The sequence below is a fragment of the Indicator indicator genome, chromosome Z (genome assembly GCF_027791375.1).
Source record: "Indicator indicator isolate 239-I01 chromosome Z, UM_Iind_1.1, whole genome shotgun sequence".
In the NCBI taxonomy this organism is placed as follows: domain Eukaryota; kingdom Metazoa; phylum Chordata; class Aves; order Piciformes; family Indicatoridae; genus Indicator; species Indicator indicator.
In genome coordinates this window covers 24792378-24815195 of record NC_072053.1, presented here as the reverse complement: position 1 = coordinate 24815195, position 22818 = coordinate 24792378, and the positions used below count along the sequence as shown (strand labels likewise).

At 39.7% G+C, this 22818-nt stretch overlaps 1 pseudogene; it reads right to left on the bottom strand.

Moving 5' to 3' along the window:
- Positions 1-21662: 21662 nt before the first annotated feature.
- On the bottom strand, positions 21663-21803 carry LOC128979878 (U2 spliceosomal RNA; annotated as a pseudogene).
- Between the last annotated feature and the right edge of the window lie 1015 nt (positions 21804-22818).

Below are 22818 nucleotides of genomic sequence, written 5' to 3'. Positions count from 1 at the left end.
TATCCATTATTTACCTGAAGTCCTGGATACCTGGGGAGGTCCTAATGAACTGGAGGGTAGCAAATGTAACCCCTATCTACAAGAAAGGAAGAAAGGAGGATCTGGGAAACTATAGACTTCTCAGTCTGACCTTGGTACCAGGGAAGGTCATAGAGCAGATCATCCCGAGCACCATTACATGGCGTATAGAGAACAACCAGGGGATCAGGCCCAGTCAACATGGGTTTATGAAGGGCAGGCATGCCTGACCAACCTGATCTCCTTCTATGACAGGATGACCCGACTGTTGGGTGAGGGAAAGGCTGTGGATATTATCTACCCAGACTTATGAAAAGCCTTTGACACTGTTCCCCACAGAATTCTCATGGACAAACTGGCTGCTCGTGGCTTGGCTGAGCACACACTCTGATGGATAAAGCACTGGCTGGAAAAAGAGTGCCCAAAGAGTGGTGGTCAGTGGAGTTAAATCCAGATGGTGGCTAGTCACAAGTGATATTCCTCAGGCCTCAGTGTTGGGACTACTTTGTCTAATATCTTTATTGATGACCTTGACAAAGACATAGAGTGTGTTACCAGTAAGTTCACAGACTTATTGATGACAACAGGCTATTTGGGATTGTTGATCTTCACCAGGGTAGGGAGGCTCTACAGAAGGACTTGGATAGATTGGATCAATGAGCCAACGTTAATGGGATGAGTGTGGAAGTTCTAAGCTATGCCTTTAAAATTTTTCACAGATCTTGGACAGAAAAGTAGTAAAATGTGAATAAATCACTACTGGATGTAAAAAGGAAAATAATGATAATTCTAAACAATCCATTGGAGAGGTATCTACCATAAGATTTAGTTCCTAAATCAATCTTTCTTCTCACTTCCTCAGGCTGGGAGATACTAACCTTGTGTTTCTGCTGGCTTCTGCTTGACCTTGACTGCATTGTTTTGGTTAAGTTTAATGTCTCTCTGCTCTTTCTCTTTTCCCTTTTGTACAGGGGGCTAAGGGGAAGGCAGTGGGGAAGAAGCCGTTGCAGCTCCCCTGGTCTATGGCCAAGGGGGTCCTTTTCCTGTTTTGTTAATTGTAAATACCTGTAAATATTGTAAATATGGTATATTTGTACATATTCGTTGCATTTCCTTGTAGATTGTAGTTTTGCTTGTAAATACAGCTTTCATTTGCTTCCAACTGAGCTGGTCTGGCAAATTTAACATTGGGGGGAATTTTACAACCCACCACAGATGAGCTTCCACAAGGCCAAAAGCCAGGTCCTGTACAACAACCCCAAGCAATGCTACAGGCTTGGGGAAGTGTGGCCAGAAAGCTGTCTGGCAGAAAGGAACCTGAAGGTTCTAATTGACAGGCCACTGTATACAAGCAAGCAGAGTGCCCAGGTAGCCAAGAAAGCCAATGGCATCCTGATTTATCGGAAATGCTGTGTCCAGCAGAAATTGGAAGGTGATTGTCCCCTTGTACTCAGCTCTGGTGAGGCCACACCTTGAGTACTGTGTTCAGTTTTGGGCACCTCAATACAAGAGAGATGAGGAGGTGCTGGAGCAAGTATAGAGGAGGGCAATGAAGCTGGTGAAGGGCCTGGAGAGTAAATCTTATGAGGAGCAACTGATGGAGCTGTCGCTGTTTATTTTGGAAAATAGGAGGCTGAGGGGAGACCTCATTGCTCTCTACAACTTATCTGAAAGGATGTTGTAGAGAGGCTGGTGCTGGTCTCTTCTCACAGGTAATTAGTGATAAAACAAGAGGGAATGGCCTCAAGCTATGACTGGGTAGGAATGGCTTCAAGCTGCGATTGGGTACGGTTAGACTGGACACGAGGAAAAAAATGTTTCACAGAAAGAGTGGTCAGGCATTGGAATGGGCTGCCCAGGAAGGTGGTTAAGTCACCAGCCTTGGATGTGTTTAAAGGCCATTTGGATGTGGTGCCTGGGGGTATGGTTTAGGGGTGAACCTCGTAGAGTAGGGTTATCAGCTGGACTTGGTGATCGTGAGGGTCTTTTCTAACCTGCACATTTCTGTGATTTCTGTGATTTATCTATACTTTCCCCCTTAGCTAACCATACAGAAATATTACAAAGGATCATGCAATCATTAAGTGGTAAGGGATTGTCCTGAAATCTAGTGAGCAGAAACCTATAGATATTAAGTTTATGTTAGATGACAGAAATTTAGGACCACATCTGTATGTAACAACTATATTTTTTAGTCATCTGAACAATAATGAGTTGAAAAAGTAAGTTTTAAAACTTAGGAAAAAGTAAGGGAAAAAAAGGCTGAAAACAAACTCTACCCTCAGTAAACCTAAAATTGGTAACTGTACACAGATAAATAGGATTGTGAAAGACAAGTTATTGAGCAAATACCCGTATGGATGCTGGCACTGTACTGGAATTACTTTAAATTTTATTTTTTCTACTATATTTCACATGCTGTATTAATTTTGTAAAATGCTGTTCACTTTTCAAAGAATACCAAAAGCTTCAAGCCTCTGTTGGAAAAAGTTTATTGGTTTATATATTATTTAAGCTTAAAAAATCAGAATCTAACATAGGAAAATATTAGAAAAAATTGCACACTTCTATCATAAGAGTTATGGCAAACCCAGAGATCTGAATGATTAAACTATTTGTTTCTTACAGCTATAAATATAGCCAGTGTTACATTTAATTTGTGATTTCTATTGTTTTGGTATTTGCTTGTTGGTTGCTTGATTTTATTTGGTTTTGTTTTGTTGTTTCTTCCCCCCCTCCCCGATAGGAGGGGATCCTATATAATTATAAAGAAGTGAGGAAATTTATCTTTAAGATATCTTCACATTTTAAACGGGAGGAGTACGACATATGTCATTTAAAATTCCCATCCTACCAATAATTCATCACATTGTTATAGGAAGCAACATCAGTGACCTGAGAAGCCTCAGGGAAAAAGAACAGAAAGGCTATCATGTGGCTAAGTGCCCTTGTTTATGCCAGAAGGTACAAGGAAAACAACAGGTAATATCAGATGGCCCGGATCACTTTTATTTGCTTTACATATGAGCCCTAACAACCTCAGATTGGTTTCAAGTTAATCACAAATAAGTATTTGAACTGCTGGGCTGTATATTCAGCAGTTCCAAAGAAGACTCTAGGAGATAAAACTATTCACTAAAGTAATTAAGTATTGATACTATTATTTCCACCAACAGTACAGAGTTTAGGCTGTTCATTATAGCACGACTTGAAAACAGCTATGTAAAGCCATCTGTGAACATAAGCACTTATTAAGAAATGCAAGAGATACAGAGTTCACGAATAAGGGGCTCTTCTCATTCATAACATTTTTTGACAAAGTTTTTCACAGTATCACAGTATATCAGAGGTTGGAAGGGACCTCAAGAGATCATCAGGTCCAACCCCCCTGCCAGAGCAGGATTACTTAGGGTCCACACAGGAACGCATCCAGGTGGGTTTTAATAGTCTCTAGAGAAGGAGACTCCACAACCCCCCTGGGCAGCCTGTTCCAGTGCTCTGTCACCCTCCCTGTAAAGAAGGTTCTCCTCATGTTGAGGTGAAATCTTCTATGTTCAAGTTTGAACCCATTGTTCCTTGTCTTACCACTTTGCACCACCAAAAAGAGCCTGGATCCCTCCACTTGACCCCCAGCCCTCAGATACTTATACACATTTATGAGATCCCCTCTCAGTCTTCTCAAGACTAAATAGCCCCAGGGATCTCAGTCTCTCTTCATAGGGGAGATGTTCAAGTCCCCTAATCATCCTCGTGGCTCTCCATTGGATTCTCTCCATCAGATCTCTGTCTCTCTTGAACTGGGGAGCCCAAAACTGGATGCAGTATTCCAGGTGTGGTCTTACCAGCACAGAGTAGAGAGGTAGAAGAAGTTCCCTAGACCTGCTTCTTGATGCATCCCAGGATCCCATTGGCTTTCTTGGCCACAAGGGCACATTGTTGTTCCATAGAGAACTTGTTGTCCACCAGCACTCCAAGGTCTTTCTCTGTGGAGCTGCCTTCCAGCACGGCAGCCCCTAACCTGTCGTGGTGCCTGTTGTTATTTCTCCCCAGATGCACTTGCACTCGTCCTTATTAAACTTCATGAGGTTTGCCTGCACCCAGCTCTCCAGCCTGTCCAGGTCACGTTGGATGGCAGCACAGCCTGACAGGTGTCAGCCAACCCCCCCAGTTTTGTATCAACAGTGAACTTGCTGAGGGTACTCTCAATGCCCTCATCCAGGTCGTTGGTAAAGATATTGAACAAAACTGGACCCGGTACCGATCCCTGGGGAACACCACTTGCCACAGGCCTCCAAGTTGACTCTGTGCCACTGATGACAACCCTCTGAACTCTGTTGTGGAGCCAGTTTGCAATCCACCTCACTGACAAATTTTCTATGCCACATCTCCTGAGCTTTTGGATGAGGATGTTATGGGAGACAGTATCAAAAGCTTTACTGAAATCAAGATATATGACATCCACTGCTCTACCCTCATCTACCCACTTGGTCATAACTTCATAGAAGGCTATGAGATTAATTAGACAGGATCTTCCCTTGGTAAATCCGTATTGGCTACTCCTGATAACATTCTTGTCTTCCATGTGGTTAGAGATGAACTCCAGGATGAGCTGCTCCATCATCTTTCCAGGGATGGAGGTGAGGCTGACTGGTCTGTAGTTGCCTGGGTCCTCCTTCTTGCCTATTTTGAAGACTGGAGCGACATTTGCTTTCTTCCAGTTGTCAGGCACCGATCCTGTTCTCCAGGACTTTTCAAAGATGATGGAGAGAGGTTCAGCAACAGTATCAGCAGCTCTCTCAGCACTCTGGATGCATCCCATGAGGGCCCATGGATTTATGTGTATTCAGATGGTGTAAGAGATCTCTAACCCTGTCCTGACTGACCTGCAGAATGTCCACATCTCTCCAGTTCTGCTCCCTTGCTTCTAGAGACTGAGCTTCCTGAAGGCTGGTCTTAGGAGCAAAGAAGGCAACTCTGCCATCTCTGCATCATCAGTTACCATATCTCCCCCCTCATTCAGCAGAGTGCGCAGCTTCTGCCTGCTCTTCCTTTTATCATTGATGTATTTGAAAAAACTCTTCTTGTTCTCTTTCACCTCTCTGGTGAGATTCAGTTCCAGGAGGGCCTTGGCTTTCCTTGTTGCATCTCTACATTCTCTGGCTATATCTCTACAATCCTCCCAACTGACCAGTCCTTTTTTCCACATATTGTAAACCTCCTTTTTGTTTTTGAGTTTGCCCTTTTAAAGTCCAGGGTTGAAATTTTACTTATCACTCTGCTTCTTTGTCTGTTGGTATTAAACTCTAACGTGTCATGGTTACTGCAACCAAGATTAACCTCAACCTTGACATCTACAACCAGGCCTTCTCTGTTTGTTAATATCAGGTCTAGTATTGCACTTCTCCTTGCTGGTTCTTCAACCACTTGCAGGAGAAAGTTGTCATCATTGCACTGCAGGAATCTTTTGGACTGTCTGTTCTTGGTTGTGTGATCTTTCCAGCAAGTATCCAAGTGGTTGAAGTCTCCCATGAGCACCAGCTCACTTGATCTTGAGGCTACGTCTAGCTGCCTGTACAAGGCCTTGTCAACAGCTTCTTCCTGGTTCTGTGGTCTGTAGCAAACCCCCACTACTGTATCACCCATAGTTGCATGTCCTTCCACTCTTACCCATAAGCTTTCAATGCTTTTATCGTCTCCCCCTGGGCTGAGCTCAACACATTCCAGTTGCTTATTCACATAGAGAGCAACTCCACCACCTCACGTTGTCAGTCTGTCCTTCCTGAAAAGAACATAGCTGTCCATAACCACATTCCAGTCATGGGAGCTCTCCCACCACGTCTCTGTGCCTGCAACAAGATCATAACCCTGTGACTGCTCTCAGATTTCCAGTTCATCCTGCTTATTCCCTGTGCTTCTTGTGTTGGTATACAGACACTTCAGAGGAGTATCTGTTACCGTTGTGGGTGTTGCATAATCCACTATTCCCTACAGCCCCTGGGATAGCAGTGGAGCGGGTACCCTTCTTCACAATTGTCCCAGGAATGTCCTCAGTGAGGCTCATTTGTTTCATTAAAAGTACTACTACATAAAATCTCCATTGTTTTCTTTTAAAAAGCCTAAAATGTAATGAAAAAAACAAATGGAAATGCAGCTTAAGTGACCTACTCTACCTTACCCTGCTCTGAGCAGGGAAATTGGACTTGCTAAACTCCAGAGGTCTCTTTCAACTTCAATTATTCTGTGATATGGTTGCAAAGAAGTATACTGGCTTACATGCAGCTACTTACTGTTAAAAAATCCCAAGCTTCTTAATTTTAAGAATACCCATTAAATAATAAAGGGATTTTAAATTCATTTGGACTGTTGAAAGTTTTGATGAATGTCAGGTCAAGGGGCTACTCACAAGCAGCACAGTTTAAAAGTTTCAAACTCCTTTTCCATCTGTACTTTTAGATGACAATTTCAGACCAAATGATCTTCCACAGACTTCCTACCTCCTCACTAAGATCACCATAACATTTTATTTTCCCTTTTTGTATTTAGCCTTATATCTGTAAGGGCTTGGAAATACAATTTCCTTTCATATGTTTTACACCTTGCACAGCCCCCAGAATGAGACTTTTTAGGAAAAAAAAAATGTCATTTAGTATGCATAGAAATAGTATTGAAAGCTTTTTATTGCTAAAAATATGATGAGGTTTATTTAGTCCAAGACTGAAGACCATTTATGTTGAGCAAAGCAGAACTTCTTACTCTGCCAGCATGAATCCTTCCTTCATGAATCCAAAACCCAATATGTCTCTAGTTTGGGCCACTTATTTCATTACAAGAAGGGCAAAATTTACATCACATACTTGAACATTTCAGGACCTAGAGTTGGTTTTTGCCTGTGGTGCATGTAGATGTTTGGGAAATCTTTAGAGTCTTCAGAGTGCCCAGTTTTGCTGGTTGCTCTCTCTAACATAGGCTGAATGTGTGTAGTCTTGAAGGAATTGCAAGAGAAAACTTCAAGTTCTTCCATAACTCCAGTAATAGAAAGCAATGGCGTTTTGTGATCTGAACCTTAGTGCTGTCCCAGGCTGCCTTGAAGAGAGTTATGTATAGGCAGCTTGATCCTACAAGCTCAGGAGGATCTTACAAGCTTATTTTGTCCTGAACACAGTATTTTTGTGTAGTAGGTAAATCAATTGAGCTCTAACAGCTGATTTGATTGTTTTAAAAGGAAAGGAAAGTGAATTCCTGATAAGTTTAATTGAAAGGAAGAATTTGAAAAGTTTGCATCTAGCCTGAGGCTTTTTCTTGCATATCCCCAAAGCCACAAGAGAATATAGGTGATTCTTTAATGCAAGTTAAAGTAGTCAGTAAATAAAGCTAAGAATGAATGTAACAATGTTGATAGTATTAGTACAAGCACAATCCTAACAAATATTTAAACTGGAGCGGCCATGGCTGATATGCTTCTGTTGGGCAAAGTTACTGGTTATGTTCAACACACCAAAACAGCTTTCAGGAAAACCTGAGAGACCAAGATGACCAAAATTTTATTTGCATGTAGATTTGCTGTGATCACATGAAGATAGGGGCTGTTTATGAGATGCACAAGCAACTAATAGCAGTTATTTCATGTGAAACTCTCCAATGTGGATGTTTAATTGCAGCACTTACGTAAACAAATTAGAGACACAATTGTCTTTGCATTCTTTTCCTAACTTACTCCAAGGTAGCCTATTCCTGTTATGTACTATTAGGCAGAGAGAAAAAACATGGGCACCGTCATGAAGAGTAACAGCAGTTTAGTCTTCATATTCAAAGTATGGAATATGGTTCTGCTATATACCTTGGCCAGTATGTTCCATAAACTTGAAAGTTCATCATAAGCACAGCTACAGAGAGCTAATGAAAGAAATCTAAGCTCCTGGTCATCAGCTGCATGCAATATTTTGTGTTTCTCTTCCCACATTTACTTCAGTGACTCTTTACACAGGAGTGCTGACGTTTTGCCTCTTATCCATGTAGCTATACCTGGCAACAGCATGAGATAACCACAGCACCTCTATTTTCTTGACTACCTGGCAGAATGTTAGATTAAAAAGTGACATTGTGCATTCCTGGTAATTATCTATAAATGTTGTATGCTAGCAATGTTAACAGAATGTTTATGGTGCACTAAACTGGCTTACCTCAGAAAGAACCTGACAAAATAACTGCAAACATGCCTACTAAATGTCAAAGAGTAAATATTACAACTCTGTCCATCAGTTAGGCTAAAGAATTGATTTTGGTTTAGGGGGACCAAAGATCACAGACCAAATACCTGCCAGAATGGCAGCAGTGCTGCAGGACATCTGCAGCCACTGCAGCTGCCAAATTTCTGCTGAGATACATGAACTTAGGAAACAGGTCAAATGGTGCCAACACTTCAGGTCTGAGAATCTCTGTATTTGGTATTTGTATTTGCTTCTCTGAAAGCTTCATTCTTATCATTTCAGAAACAATGCTTTGATTTCAGGAAGTCTTCCAAAGCTGCACTTCCCAGCTGCAGAAATAAGATATGGAGAGCAGTAAATATTTGAATTTATTTGGAATTAATAGGTCAGAAGACCAGAGGTGCCAATTGCTGTATCACGAAAATAGTGAATGCCAAAACACATTACAGAATAACCTGGATAAAGCAAGGCTATTATGTTTCAGTTGTGAATGGGTACACACAATTGAAGGCTAGGGAATCATCTCATCTTTCAGGTATGTTTTACCTTAGACACATGCTTTGCAACAAGACTGGCAAGTGAAACTCATTTGGTGAATTTGAGAAATACAAGAAATGAGTGAGCTCTCTCAGAATTTCTGTATTCATCAAGAATACATCACAATTCCTAGAGGAAACTGCACTTTAATTGGGGTATACAATTCCTTACCTGCTATCTTGTGAGGTGCTGATTTTAAAAAATTGGTTGAAGTTCTGTACATGTGCATTGCAGAGTACTAGATTCTTGAAAACAAAAGGCTTTTTTAGGGCGAGGCACTCATTATCTCTCAGCACTCTGCAAGTTTTATAGGAAGCCTACTTATAACACAGATCTTGAATTCAGACGTATTTATAGTACAGAGTGGTGAATTCTTTTAATACTTGCTTGTATCTGTTTGCATTTTTGTGTGAAAGAAGAGCTTAAGCCATCATAATGATGGTACTTTAGTACATTCAAAGCCTTGCAAATTAGCTATTTAGCTCAAATGAATGACGCCATCAGGTCAGTCAATATATTAAGCCAGTCCAAAACTGATACAATTGGATACGCTAGGCAAGCTTGGTAGGGTCTCACTCCTAACATGAATTTTAATTTCACATCCTTAATGAAGGCTTCATGTCTTCTTGTTACACGAACACTGTTTGGGAGATGGGGATGCCAAATATCCTGTAGGTCACAGGCAAATACCTTGCAAGGTAACATGACAGGTAATCTACTGCATTTTGTGTTTCTGTGAAGTCGTTGTGCACTAGTTTCTCTTTGCTGTTTTACAGTAGTCTAGAGAACACTGATAACGTAGTGCTGAAAAAAATGTCTCTAGGCTCAAAACACCTTGTAGCAATAAGCCTCTTCCCTTTTTCCATATACTATTTAATACCATCAGAGGATGTAGGATCTGCATGTCCCTAAAGAGCATAGCTTCGCTTTGTCCCCTCCATTCTCAGAAGCAGCAAGAACACTTTGCTCTAGAAAAAGCATTTATGAAAGGCGGATGTTCTTATTACTCTTTTTGGTATTTGTTCATTTTTTGTCTGCTTAGATATGTAAGCAGCTGTATACATACAAAAGTCTCTCGTGAGGGATGCTGAAGGGACACACAGAGCAGTGTAGATTTGGACTTTACTGTTCTGCTGTGGTACCTAAGGTGTTGGAGAAGGAGGATTATGCTCACCCTCTCCCAAGAGAAGTATCCAAGCTATGTAAGTTAATCACACTTGACTTGTATGTAAAAGCTTTTCTGTATCTCATAAATCGTAGAATCATAGAATCATTTAGTTTAGAAAAGACTACCAAGTTCAACTGGTAACTAATACTGCCAAATCTGCTGCTAACCATGTTCCTAAGCATCACATTTCTAGTCCTAATGGCCACACCATTTCTGATTCAAGCCAGGATGCTGGTGGCCTTCTTGGTCATCTGGACACATTTCTGTCTCATTTTCGTTTGGATGTTGACCAACACCCCCAGGTCCTTTCCCTCTGTGCAGCTTTCCAGTCACTTTTCCTCAAGCCTGCAGTATTGCAGGGACTTATTTTGACCCAGCTGCAGGACCTGGCAATTGGCTTTGTGTCACAAGAAGATAGTGTAGATGATGATGTGGTTTTAGATTCTCTCATCATGTGTAATGTTCTAGAAATGAGAGTTACAATTTTTCCCCATTTTTTCCCTGCTTAACAAGACGGCTGATTCAAACTGCATTATTTATTTGTTTGTTTGCTTGTTTGGGTTGGGTTTTGTCTAGTTTGTTTGGTTGATTGGTTTGCTTTCTGATAAATGATATTCAAACACTCAGTGCTCCCACAGTGTCATGGTGAGTTTGTTGCATTGAAGAAAGAAAAAAATATGCCGCAGAAAAAAGCCAGTGGCATATTATGTTGCAGTTCTGCAAGAGAATACAGTTCTGCAATAGCCTGTGAAGTGTAGTATTGATATAGACAACAAATGCTGGATACCTTTTCTGAGATGCAGATGACATACAAAAGGAAAGAAAAATGAGAAAGAACTGTGCTTGCCTCGGAGAGGACTGACATGTTAAAGATCCTAACCAGACAGGAGTTCTGAGTCTGTCAACTTCTGTTTTAGTGAAGCAAACAGATGACAGATCCTCTATTCTTTTCTCCCCTTGTTTGACAGCAGAGAAAGACCATGATAACAATTGCTGTTCTAAAATAGAAGTGGTGAGGCTTAATATTTGAAGTTTTTTTCTGCTTTATTTCAAAAGCTTTGAGGCTGGCACAGTAATTATTATATAACTCCCAGGAATTTTACTTTACATTTCAGAGGTATTTTTATAGAGATGTCTGTAATTAATTCAGGTATAAACAAACACTTTTTCAAGATATCTATCACAGCTTTCAGGAGGGTTGTTTGGTTTAAGAACACCAACATTTTGTTTGATTTTAGGCAACATAATAGGAGAACTTAGCCACGTATTTAAGTTAGTAAAATTAAAAGCAGTTAAGCTTAACACTAAGGAATTCTGTATGAAAAGACTAAAGGGAATATTTAATATGGAAAAGTACTGAGGGATCTGCCAACTTAATACCTTTTTTCTGCATGGTGCCTATGCAGTCTTTGGACATCAAAACATTGGTCATATTTGCAGTGATAATTCCCACTTGGATACATATGACAGTGTCACAAGTGTGCTATGGTACACTTCCTTTTTGAAGAATGTAACTCCCAGCATGATTCAGCGGATGACACTAAATTGAACAGGCATGTTGATCTGCTTGAAGGTAGGAGAGCTTTGCAAAGGGATCTGGACAGGTTGGATCGATTGGCCAAGGTCGGTTGTATGAGGTTTAACAAAGCCAAATTCTGGGGTCCCCATCCAAAGCTACAGGCTTGGGGCAGAATGGCTGGAAAATTGCCTGGCAGAAAAAGACCTGGGGGTTCTGGTAGACAATGATCTGAACATGACCCAACAGTGTGCTCAGGCCAACAGCATCCTGGCCTGTATTGGGAGTAGCATGGCCGGCAGGATTAGGGAAGAGATTGTGCCCCTGTGCTTGGCACTGGTGATACTGCACCTCTGCTACTGTGCTCAGTTTTGGGCCTTTCACTACAAGAAAGACTTTGAGAGAAGGGCAACAAAGCTGGTGAAGGGTCTAGAGAACAAGTTTTATGAGGAACAGCTGAGGGAGCTGGGGTTGTTCAGCCTCAACAAGAAGAAGCTGAGAGGACACCTCATTGCTCTCCAAAGGAGGTTGAAGTGACATGGTTTCTTCTCTCTAGTGTCAAATGACAGGAAGAGAAGAAATGGCATGAAATTTTGCCAGGAGAGTTTCAGATTGGATATTAGGAACTATTTCTTTACTGAAAGAGTGCTCAGGCATTGGGACAGGCTGCCCAAGGAGGTGGTGGAGTCATTGATCCTGGAATTGTTCAAGAAACATGTGGACATGGCACTTGGAGACATGGATTAATGGCCGTGATGGTGTTAAGTGTAAGGAACACCCATCGAGTTTCAAATATGGTATGTAGTATTCCATCTCTACTGTAAGCAAGTATCAAGGGAATAGAAAACAAGACTCTTGGAACCTGTTTTACAATACCCTGAAGTAATAATGAAACTCAAAAAATGAACAGGAAAATTATGCTTTGCTATGAAGGAAAAGGAGTATAGAAAGATAATGAGTTTGACTTGTCATACAAAGACATATGCAATTAATGCAGACAAAGAAACCCCAACATAAAAGTACTAACTACCAAGAAAAATAATCTTATCTTCTTAATAATTTTTCTCACAATGCATGACAGGTTCTTTCAGACTCCTTGCACTAAACAGTATGCCTCTCCAGTAGCTGCCAATGTATGAACTGCATGAAAGGCTACCCTAAAGACAAAAAAATGGGGACTGCTTTCATGAGAAGTCTATAGCTGCCTGCTTTATTCATTGAGACAAATTACAGAATAAATATTCTCAAAAATCTGAAAGGTAGATGACTACAGCAGACAGCTAATGACAGTTTGTTAAAATGGGGAATTACTTGGATATCTGTTCTCAAATTTGTCAGCAATATCCTTATAAGCAAGAAAAATATTCTTACAACTAAAAACTGCATAATGATTACATTCTTTCCTGAACTTGTGTCTTAGAGTTTGAAAAAAAAAGATATTTTTTTACACTTGTTTTCATATGAAAAAGCCTTGCAGTACTTTAAAACGGTATCTGGAAATTAGAGTGAATACAAAGTAAAGGTGTTAGACAGATAAAAACAGAGGTGAGGAAAGAGACAAATGCAGTCTTTCCCCTCCCTTCACTCTGCCCTTAGGATCTTGATAAATACATCTGTTCTTCAGTTGCCAAAATTATGAGATTTCTATGCCCTTGACTGAAAAGTACCAGACTAATGAGAGAGACGAGTACAAAATAAATTTTTGCGTAGTTCTTAATTTATATTTTCGTCTGTATTCATGAAATTTTAAGAATTAGACATGGAAGAGACCAATTAAATCATCCAGTCATTCCCCCTACTGACAGCTCTGAATAATTTCTTATATTTTCAGATTCTGAAAATACAGCATTTACATACAGATGACAAAATACATTTTAATGAGCCAAGTTCTTTTTTTCCTTTGCAATCTGAGCAGAACTGAACAGAGGTCTTTGTCACAACAGACGACTTCTAAGGGAATATATACTTCAGCTGAGTGCATGTTACCAGATCAGGTAGTGTATTTAAACAGTTTATTATTATGCATTTCAGCACATCATAGGAAAAGGATACCCAATAATTAAGATCAATCAGCACACCTTCTGAAGCCCAGTGTGGCAACTGAGAAGTTAAATATTACTTCAGACAGGAGGCAAGATGTCCCAGTGAATAGTATAAGGTAACCTTAAGTAAACTGCCTTCATAGTCATTCAGTTAAAGATTAGTGAGAATCCACTGTCAGTTCAGCACAAAGTCACTCTGTCATTAGTGAGCAGCTCAAACTACCACTTGGTTGTAATTGTAACTTGAGAATTTTTAGCTATTAATGAGTAATAAGATTAAGATTAAGATGACTTTGTTCAGAAGATGGTTAATAGTCTTTGTCCTAATGTGATACTTTAGTTTGGAGTTATGATCTGTCTCTTGAACTTCAGTGCAAGCCCGAGTTAGACATTGCCACCTTCCAAAGGAAAAAAAAAAAAAAAGGGAAAAAGAAATAAAGCAGCCCCAAAGCAGCATGGGATATGCCCAGAAGCACAGAAGGGATAAGATGGAACTTAAAGACCAGTGTTTAAAACGGAGCCTTTCACATAATTTTAAATAAGATTTTATTTTTAGACAAAACTCTGTATGACAGTTCAAATGAGATGCCCAAACTATGGCTATTTCTTCTGTGTTCTCTGCTCCTGACAGTCTGATGATCACAGAATCACAGAATGTTAAGGTTTGGAAGTGGCCTCAAAAGATCATCTAGTCCAATCACCCTGCCAAAAGCCACATGGGAACACATCAAGGTGGGTTTTGAATGTCACCAGAGAAGGAGACTCCACAACCTATCTGGAAAACCTCTTCTGGGGTTCTGTCACCTTCATAGTGACAAAGTCTTTCCTTATGTTTACATGGAACCTCCTGTGCTCCAGCTTGCACCCACTGCCCCTTTTCCTATCATTTGGCATCACTGAGAAGAGCCTGGCTCCATCCCTCCCAATACTTGCCCTTCATGTATTCATAAACATTAATGAGTTCACCTCCCAGTCTCCTCTTCTCCCAGCTAAAGAAACTCAGATTCCTCAGCCTTTCCTCATGATTCCTCATGATAAACCAGGAAACACTCATAAATCTACATGCAGCATCTCTGAGGAACAACTTCAGCAAAATTCATACAGTTCAGACACTGTGCAGTACAGAATACACCCTAGATTTTTCTAGACCACTAGCAGGCGAAGGACTTGATAAGGAATTTCCAGTAACAGCCATGTGAATATTTAGACAATATTGGAATGAAATGGAGATTTGTCATCAACTTCATTCTGATGAAAGTACTGATAAAAATATGATTTCAGAAATAATTCTGTGGCATTTATTTACCCAAATACGTTTTGTCCTCCTTTAATTTTTACACCTTTAAGTGACATAGTGCTATATCAAGTTGCTGGTAAAAGGATTCGAGTTTCTGCACCTATTTTTCTTCTCATACAGAGTTGTAACTGTAAGATGACCATGATTTTACTATGTTTTTATGAGCTAGAGCTTCTTCACAGTAATAAAGATTTATAAATAAATAGCTTAGCCTGTAAGTCAGCCTGACACATATATTATATTACAAATAGAGACATGAAGCGTTATAAGATCTATTATCAGTTTTCCCCAAGCAATTGCTAATAAAAACCCCAAGCATTTCTGACAAGTGTGTACTGTAAAAGACAAAGAAGCAAGCATTTAAATGTGGGTAGCTGATCTATTAGCAAACACTTTTATTTCCAGATCCATGAAACAATTGTTTCAGATTTAAAATAGTCTTCATAAACCATGTTTTACAAACTGTAATTTAATTAAGGCATTCTAAATTCATTAGATCATTTTCTAAACCCATGTAGTTTTTCCTGCTCTTCATTTACATGGAAGGGAAGCGAGCACTTTAAGGAAATTATGAAGCAGTGGTGTAGCATGAATGGAAGCTTTGTTGAAAAAAACAAACTCCAGAAAAGTAACATACACACTTCCTGTAAAAGCTCATCTTCCTTTGCTGTTTCATGCTGAATCACATACTCTGGCATTCTGTAGGGAAGTGATTGAGTCGCCATCCCTAGAGGTATTTAAAAGACCTGTAGGAGTGGCTTAGGGACATGATTTAGTGATGGACTTGGCAGCATTAGGTTAACAGTTCGACTTGATGATCTTAGAGAACTTTTTCAACATAAATGATTTTATGATTCTCTAATAAATGACCTAAAGCAACAATTGTCTATTTTAATGCATTATTGAACATCATGAGAGTTGTTAGGATCAAAGTTTGCTTTCCTGTGTAATTTTCTCCCGTGCGCATAAAGGAGCACCAATAATTTAAAGGTAGATTCGTACTGCATTCCTTAATTCCAGAATTCTTCTTTTCATGCACCATACAACGCCACAGAAAGTCAAATAACAGTAGAGCAAGCATCAGACAAAATAAAAATCTGTCAGGACAAACCCAGTGGTTGCCACCTGTGCACATCCCACAGGATACCCATAAGATACTCATAGGATAAACACTACGATTAGCTCAGTCTCTGTGTTTGCTTTGTGTACCCACTCATACTACAAAGTATGTTAATTTATATTCTTATCATTTATGATAGCACTTCAGAGACTCACAATCCTGTTTCCTTGTATAATATGATATAAAATATTCCTTAGAAGTTCCTTCCAAATATCCAAGGCTCTTCATGGCAATTGGTCTATAACCAAAGAAAAACATTGCCACAATGATGACATCCATTAGCAGCATGATTTGCTCCAGAAATTTCTCATCCTAAAGGACCATTTGTGACAGGCAAAGGACATTTTATACCAAATATCAACTCAAAACATTGTAACATATAATTGTAAAAACTGAAAAAAACACCCCACACTAATTTCATATTTTAAACGCAAATCCTCTTTCCAACTTTGGCAATTTACAACAGTAGAAAAAAATAACAGATGGTCAAAAAGAGGCAAACAAAAGAAGGAAGAAGAAGGAGGTGAAAAAGAGTCCTTGAAATCTTTTGCTTCAGCTGAAATATGAAGGGGAAATTGTGGTATTTGTAGCACTTGGCTGTAGTTGGAGGAGTTACCACCTTGCTATTACATTTTTCTATCTGCTTACTGATTTGCTACTTTTCTGAGTTGCTCAGTTAGTACAGGAGTTGTTATTCAAATTAAAACCAAGCTGGCAGGATTCACATGCCTCTACTCCAGCCTATATGTAGCAGATGGGGGAGTCAGCTATTTTTGGCAACAATACAGTATTGATGGTTTTTTTTTTTCTTTTTTTTTTTTGTCAGTTACAAAGCAGTGATACAGAAGGCATCTTTTATTCATGAGACACTGAAGATGTGAATAAAGCTTAACTTCACTGCTTCAGAGGTTGAAATGCTCATCGCCTATGCAAAATGGCTGTATGCGAATCCTGTATCTCAACTGGGAGGTAACTTGTCTCCTAGGGATTTCACTAACATTGTCAACCATGATCAATCTCTCTAGCCTTTCATAGAAAAATTAGTTCAGTGTATGTATACTGGGAAGAAATAGAAGGTAAGCATTCCCATGGTCCATCAGAAACGCCTTTTTCATAGGCCTGAATGTAGTTGTCTTCTTGAGTGCTTTATCTTGTTTATAACAGGCACCCAGGAAAGTTCAGTGAAAAAAAATATGGAAATGAAAAACTAGGTTCCCAAGGGATATGCCTGAGTCAAAAATAATTCTGTCTTAACTGTGACTTATGAACAAATGATTCAGTCAAATACATTCCATATTTCTATTCACCACCATCTGTTATTGGCAAGATAGTTTGTTTGTGCCCAGCTACAAAGCTTGAGCAAGTGTGTAACCACCAAATTAAGGGAGAAAAGTGAATACAGTGAATGGTGCAATGAAGAAGTATGGCTGGTTTTCACTACAGGTGTATTTGCACTTCAATGGCTAGCAGAATTTAACATGTGCGAGAAGGAGCGGAATGAGCCCCGCAGAAAAAGACTTGAGGGTACTGGTGGGCAAGAAACTGGACATGAGCCAGCAATGTGCACTTGCAACCCAGAGGACCAACGGCATCCTGGGCTGCATCAAAAAAAGTGTGGTGAGCAGGTCGAGAGAGGTGATTCTTCCTCTTAGGATGCTCTGGTGAGACTCTCACCTGGAGTACTGTGTCCAGCTATGGGGCCCCCAACACAAGAGAGACGTGGACCTGCTGGGGCAGGTACAGAGGAGGGCCACAAAGATGATCAGAAGGCTGGAGCACCTCTTCTGTGAAGACCGGCTGAAAGACTTGGTGCTGTTCAGCCTGGAGAAGAGAAGGCTAAGCGGAGAACTCAATAGCTTCATTTCAGTAGCTGAAAGGGATTTACAGGAAGGCTGGGGAAGGACTGTTTAGAAAGGCTTCTAGTGATAGGATGAGGGGCAATGGGTTTAAAATGGAGCTGGGTAGATTTAGATTAGACATTAAGAAAGAAGTTCTTTAAAATGAGTGATAAAATACTGGAACAGGTTGCCCAGGGATATGGTTGAGACCCTGTCCCTGGAGACTTGATGTGGCCCTGGACAGCCTGATCCACTTGGATGTGTCCCTGATCACTGCAGGGAGGCTGAACATGGTGAACTTTGAGGTTGCCTTCCGATCTGATGCATTCTGTGAATCTGTGAGGCACTGGTACCTAGAAAAAAGTCTGAGACAAACAAAGTTGCTTTTTTTGGCATGAATTTTATTTCAGAGCAGGGAGCAGCACTCTGGGATACAGGACCAAGTCTTTTACGCTTGTCTAGGCTCTCTATACCTTTTTGCTGGGATCCTATTTCATTTCATGCAGTAAAAATCAAATGCTAACAAATACTCAGGTATAACAAACGGTGTTGCTGTTTCAATAACTGGAGCTCTCCCCTTAAAGGTATTCCCAGCATTTTAAAATGAGACTGTACTCCCACATACAATTGCATTTAGACACGTGGAAAGAAAGATCTTGACTAGAGTATGACAGAATGGTTCCTTGTGAACTCAGCAAAAGAGTTGTTTTGGTTTTGGTTTTTTTTTTTTTTTTTTGTGAGTTTCATATCCTCTTTTCCCCAGGGGTATTAATTTTTGTTTATAATAGTTTAAAAAAAATGCAGAAAAAGCTCCAGAAGGTAAGCTAGCAGCCTTCCTGGGTTACGTGGAACAAGGATAGAAAGATGTGATTTCAGAGCCCTGGGTTCAAAAATCTTTAGTTCTATTGTGTAAACAGTGGCTGTAGTGGCCTTAATATACTATCTGCAAAGGTGCTTTACAAAAGTTGTTTACCAAAGCAGGCAGTAACTGCATGATCAAACATAGACAGTCTTCAACTAGTTCCACTCACTTGGTGAGCTGGTAGGAAGCATTGCCAGCTCCATCTACATCTATTCACTTTACATATTTTGTAACATGGGGGTAAGAGCCCTGACATGCTATCTTGATGGTGTAAATCCAGATGATGATGCTTCATGGTGTAACTTAAGATTTTTTTGAGACTTTGATATTTCTATCATTCAATTTGAGACACCTGATAAATATCAGAAAAGTGATACTGTGTCAAGAACTTGAAAGATACAGCTTGAGCCTGACTCCCTTGGGCTCAGAAATTTAAAGTCAGTCTGCTACAGTCAGCATTGTGCTCATGAGCCATTTAAAATGCATATACATTAGTGCTGATTAGTCAAAACCAGCATTTATTAACTCTAGTATGAACTGTATTATTTATGAACTATACTTACAGAGAATTTATTTTTAAAGTTTTAATGTTTTCCAAGTGTGCACTAATTCAGGCTAATATATAGGTTACAGTAAATGCCAGCTATATAAGTGACATCTGGAATTGAGGCAGGAAACACATCTATACTGATAGAAATTAGTTATTTAACAACTCCATATGCCTTATGTTTGCTTTACCTGAACCTCTCCTTTCTTTTCAGGTTACATACTGGTCTTTCATAACAAACTACAGAATAAGAAGTAAGAGTTTAAGAACCTGAGTTAGCTATTCATTCAAATATTTCCACTCTTCCAGAGGAATCCATTAGCTGAGCCAGACTATAATTTAGTCTTTGGGGTCTGTCCTAAAATAAAATGTCAAAACACAAAAAGTAAATCAAATATCATTCTCATGCTAAGTGAAAGCTTGAGTTCTGACTTATTTATTCTTCCTCTTCCTATGTATTATAATTACAGATTTTTACCAAACGGACCCCTTTTAGGACAGACCCCTTTAACAGAATCAAGCTCAACATTGCAATTGTTTTTTCATTCAGTTTAGTAAAGAAAACTTACTGCTTCCATAACTTTTCTACCTCAATTTTCCATGTTTTGTAAGGGAGATTTAACCAGCATATCTGATCTGACTGCGTATCTCATAAAAATATTTATAATATCAATTATATTCCATCAATTTTACAATGAGTTCAATATTTAATGGCTGGTAATCAAACACAGTGTTCCCTTTTGCATTCACTTACATTTTGTACAGTCATACTGTAAGCACAGTCATTCTGAAGGTCCATCTAACTTAGTATTTCATGTCTGACAGCAGCAAACATTTGTTAAACAAGTAAGAAGGAGGATGAGCACAGAGTGATACCGCCCGCAACATGTTCCGTGTAAGATTCAATCCTTTTATTGCAAACTGCCTTCAGGACAAGAATAGCAAGTCTTATTCACATATATAAAGCAAGTTTTATGAAGTTCATACATTAATATTTTAAAAGATAAAAAACAGAACTATATAAAAAGAAGTTCAAATTTGTGAAGAAAGCTGAGGAATAGTTCAGGGATGCAGCTGCATTGCAGATACAAGCATGACTAAATTAGCCTGAGGCTGGCAGACAAGTCACTTACTGCTCTGATCTTAAGGCAGCAGTAATAGAAAACGTGGTTGATTGGGGCTGCTGCTGACACCAACAACTTATCAGTTTCCTAACAGAGTGATTATAAAAAAAATCTAATGTTTGTTTTTCTCTGAAGCCAGCACATGCCTGGAGCTAAAGGTGCCTGCCTGCACCACTATTGGTAGCAAAATGGTAACAGCTCCAATGTCTATGTGAGAAAACTGGCAATCAGACTTGCTGCAAACTTTTCATGCTCTGGTGGGAGTCAAGTAACTTGTCTCATTGGTGATCACTGCTTCCAGAAAAGCCCTATGAGCCAAGCATTCACATCTCTTCCTCCCCCCACCTTCCACCCCAGGTCTACTCCTTAGGAAAATAAGAGCAGTGTAGAAAAATTTGTTCTTACCTCTGCTGCTAAGAAGTCTAGAAAAAAAATGCATATGTAGTGTTTAGCATTTACAGTAAGAGATGAGTGGGAAGAAAGATTCCTGTCTTCCTCCAATTAATGGTTATATGCCAGAATTGGGAGCATTTCGTTGGCATTTTCAGAGTTTGTCTGAGAGGTTTTACACCACAGCAGGGAGCATAAATAGAACCAGAAACTCACGAAGGTAGCACCTTCCTGAAACAACCCCTATAGGTATTTCTAAGATTTCCAGCAGTAAAATCTGGGCCCTTCTTTTGAGTAAGCCATAGAAAGATAGTTTCAGTTTAATAAAGTTCTCCCATTGTTATATGTCTGTCTGTTTGGTAAAAATCTGTAATTATAATGGATAAGAGGAAGAATAAAAAAGTCAGAACTCAAGCTTTCACTTAGCATGAGAATGATATTTGATCTATTTTTTGTGTTTCAACATTTTATTTTAGGACAGCCTCCAAAGATGCAGTTTAAACCTCTGAATTGTTCCACAGACTACTGTGACTTTTGCAATCATAATTTAGATAAATCACCTTTAAAGGGGGACAGCAATCTTGGATACACTACAGCATTTTCTAAAGTGTGTCATCCAAGGTGGCAGTATTCCACAACTCTTCTGTCTAGGAAAAAAAGATATTTTAGAGACATACCTAAAATTAGCAGATTGAAAGCCTTTGGGATGATAGTGGTAGGGGAAGGAACAGGAATACTCCAAGAACAGCTTTTCTTAGAAAACTTACAGCTTATTCTAAAAAGGCCTCAGCTTTGTGGTCTTGTCCCACATACAGCTAACAGAGACAATCAGTGCAGAAATTCCTGCCCAGTACCTAATAATGCTTCTAATGCCATAGCAGACCAATGAAAGCTAACAGCCATGGTAGATATTGAAAAAGTCTTAAGAACAAAATATCAAAAAATCTCAAACAAACAAGCAACCAAACCAAACCAACCAACAAATAAATACAAAAGAAAACCACCACAAAACCCCCTGGAAAAGTAATTGGGGCATTAGGAGGAAAAATTAATCATAATCAGGAACCTAAGTAATAAGTTTATACAACTGTCTACACTACCCTACACTTGATCTTAGCCAAAAGGCCGAGAAGTGATGATGATTAGGGGACATGAGCATCTCCCCTATGAAGAGAGACTAAGATCCCTGGGTCTGTTTAGCCTTGAGAAGAGAAGACTGAGAGGGGATCTGATCAATGTCTATAACTATCTGAAGGGTGGGCAACAAGTGGAGGGGCCAGGCTCTTTTTGATGGTTCATAATGATAAGACAAGGAACAATGGGTTCAAATTTGAACATAGAAGATTTCACCTCAACATGAGGAGAAACTTCTTTACAGGGAGGGTGACAGAGCACTGGAACAGGCTGCCCAGGGGGGTTGTGGAGTCTCCTTCTCTAGAAACTTTCAAAACCCATCTGGATGCATTCCTGTGCAGACTACCCTAAGTGATCCTGCTCTAGTAGGGGGGTTGGACCTGATGACCTCTTGAGGTCCATTCCAACCTCTGTGGTACTGTGATACTGTCAGCAAACTGGAACAGAAGGATTAGTCCCTTGGAGCAGATGACATAAAATAAATGACTGAAAACATATCCATTTTTACGTTCCATTATGCTCACAAATGAAACAGCCCAAGAAAGCATTCAGAAAACATTTAGTACACATAACACTTTCAGACACAGAACTCCTGCTGCTTGACAAAGTTGTATGTCATAGCATGGTAAATACAATTGGTAGAGAGAGCCTGAGGACAAATGTAAGGACGTTCCTACAGACACACACAAAAAAAGCATGTCTAACGAAATATATAGAGCAAATGTCATCAAGTTTGGAAACCTGGAGCATTCAGCCTAATCTTCAAGAAACACAGGTAGAACTCTGTCTTGCCATCAAATAGAATTATTGTTCCAGATCTAAAATTGCATCTAGAGAAAGCCCAGTGGTAGATTAAAGTGACACTGGCTACACTTGGTTGTCTTTTTTAGGCTAGAGTAGGTTATATCCACTCTGCTGACTTACACTTTAAATCACAGAAGTACTATGTCATTCAGAGAGCACAAACCTGAACTCGTTTCCTATTCCACACACATCAGAATGAAGCAGGTCTATGTTA